Genomic DNA, 2,622 nt, shown 5'->3' on the forward strand with positions numbered 1-2,622 from the left:
ATTAGTGTATTAACAAATACATGCTCAGAAGAGAGAAAATATTAATGAAATTTCAAAGGGGTGTGAGGGAAGAGGTTGGCCAAGTTCCTTCCCAGCAGCACATTACACAAATATATGGCACATTTCCTAGGTGAAGGAATCAGCTATAACACAGACTTTAGCCTCACAAAAGCAACAAATGTAAATTAATCATATGTGCCCTCATATTATCCTGAAATTTAAAAAAATAAATAAAAATAAAAGAGATGAACTTACCATTAAAAAACGTCTGGAGATGCCAAGGCAACTAGAGTTTGCTAGAAAGAGTATCGCAGGGAAGAGAGCAACAGAGAGAAAGAATATCATAGATCTTTGGCATACTCAGCTGAGTCTAATTAGCAAAAGCATGTGAGGAAACTACCTGAGGCCAAGGGGAAAAAGTTGGAAGGGTTGGAGATAAAAACATTTAACACTTACATAGAACCAGAGATAATGGCTTTTTCCTCCAAGAAAACTGGAAAAAAATTATGATCCATGAGCAGTGACGATTGTACAAGAAGAGTTTTATCTCAGTAGTGAGGAATAATTAACCCTAGCCTGAGCATGGTTCCAGTCCCAACTAACAGATCTTAAAAATAACAGCCAGAAGGAACAAATCATTTCTGAGTAATTTAATTGCATTCCAGACAAATTCTCAAGAATATTTATAGGAATAGAAAAATATCTGGTGCCTAAAAGGTAAAATTCATGACATCTGACATCCAGTAAAAGATCACCAGTTATGAAAAGAAGTAGGTAATATAATTCATGATCAAAAGCAAGCCAAGCACCTGAAACCCAACCAGAACCCACACAGATGTTAAAATTAACACATGACATTAAAACACTAATGACAACTGTATTCCACGTGTTCAAAGAGTTAGGTAGAGGTATAAATGATATAAAAAAGAAATAAAACTTCTAGAGATGAAAACTATAATTTTAAAGAAAAAACTGCCATAGATAAAACTGTGAATAGTTTTTAAGTCATCGCAATAGAAAATATCCAAAATGAAATGGAAAGAAAAGAGGATTTAAAAAAAAATGAACAGAGCATCCTATAACGTCATTACAATTTCAAGCAGCCTAGTATTTGTATAATGAAAATAATAAAAAGAAAAGCCAGACCAGGCATGGTGGCTTACACCTGTAATCCAAGAAGATGGAGGCGGGTAGATTGCTTGATCTCAAGAGTTGGAGCCCAGCCTGAGTAATAGCAAGACCCATCTCTTCTAAAAATAGAAAAAACTAGCCAGGCGTAGAGGTGCATAACTGTACTCTCAGCTACTCAGGAGGCTGAGGCAAGAGGATCACTTTAGCTCAAAAGTTTGAGGTTGCATGCTTGCTTCAGCAGTACATATACTAAAATTGGAACAATACAGAGAAGATTAGCATGACCCCTGCACAAGGATGACACGCAAATTCGTGAAGTGTTCCATATTTTACAAAACTGAAAAAAAAGAAGTTTGAGATTGCTATGAGCTATGGTGATGCCATGGCACTATACCTACCTAGGGTGACAGAGTGAGACTCTGTCTCAAAAAAAAGCCACGGGCTGACAAGAAAAACAATTGCAAGATACACACACACATATATATACACACACACTTACATACACACGTATATGTATGTATGTATATATGTGCATATATATAAAGAGAGAGGGCGCATGCACACATGCTTACCACAAGATAATTTTTATTAGACATTAGGGAAATACTAATTAAAATCAGAGTAATATACAACCATGTGCTGATTAGAAAGGCTAAAATTAAAAAGAACTCACCATGCCAAGTGTTGATAAGGATGCACATGAACTGAAGCTCTCATATATGTGTACTGCTGATAGGAATATGAAATGGTACAACACTTTGAAAACAGTTTAGCCCTTTCTTAAACTTTATAGATACATCTAGTCATCCCTACCCAAGAAAAATGAAAACAAATGACCAAAGACTTGCACATGAATATTCATGGTAGGTTGATTTGTAATAGTTAAAAACTGGAATCAACCAAACAGGAGATAAACAGATCAACTGTGGCATATTCATGCAATGGAATAGCATGCATCAATAAAAAGGAACGAAGTTTATGTCGACATTGGTATTGACACCTGCCACAACATGAATATTTAAATGGTCGTGTTGAATGCAAGAAGCCAGGCAAGAAAAGTATATACTGTGTAAATCCACTCATATAAAAGTCTAGAAAATACAAACTAATAGACAGTGCCCGAATGCATATTAATAGTTGCCTTTTATCAGAGTGGAGAGAAGCAAGAGGAAGAAATTTCAAAAGTGATGAATATGTTTTATTGCACTTTCATGAGTGTGTAAATATGTCAAAACTATTCAATTAATTTTCAATTTCTGTAATTTATTAACTTTCAATTATAATTTGATGAAGCCTTAAAAATTTTCACAAAGAATACTCCAGGTCAGAAGGCTTTAGCAGTAAATTCTATCAAACATTAAAATATATATATATATGATATATATATATTTCACATACACTCTTGTGAAGAATACCAAAAGAGAAAACAATTCCCACTGCTCCAATATAAAAATCTAGTAAGAGCTTTATGTAAAAAAAAAATCACAAGCC

At 34.3% G+C, this 2,622-nt stretch overlaps 1 non-coding gene across 1 annotated transcript; it reads left to right on the forward strand.

Moving 5' to 3' along the window:
• The first annotated feature begins 1,360 nt into the window (after positions 1-1,360).
• On the forward strand, positions 1,361-1,463 carry LOC128580000 (U6 spliceosomal RNA). The gene has a single exon (XR_008378365.1). It is a non-coding gene; the product is annotated as a U6 spliceosomal RNA (small nuclear RNA).
• The last annotated feature ends 1,159 nt before the right edge of the window (positions 1,464-2,622 follow it).

This window comes from Nycticebus coucang, chromosome 2 (genome assembly GCF_027406575.1).
Source record: "Nycticebus coucang isolate mNycCou1 chromosome 2, mNycCou1.pri, whole genome shotgun sequence".
Classification (NCBI taxonomy): Eukaryota; Metazoa; Chordata; class Mammalia; order Primates; family Lorisidae; genus Nycticebus; species Nycticebus coucang.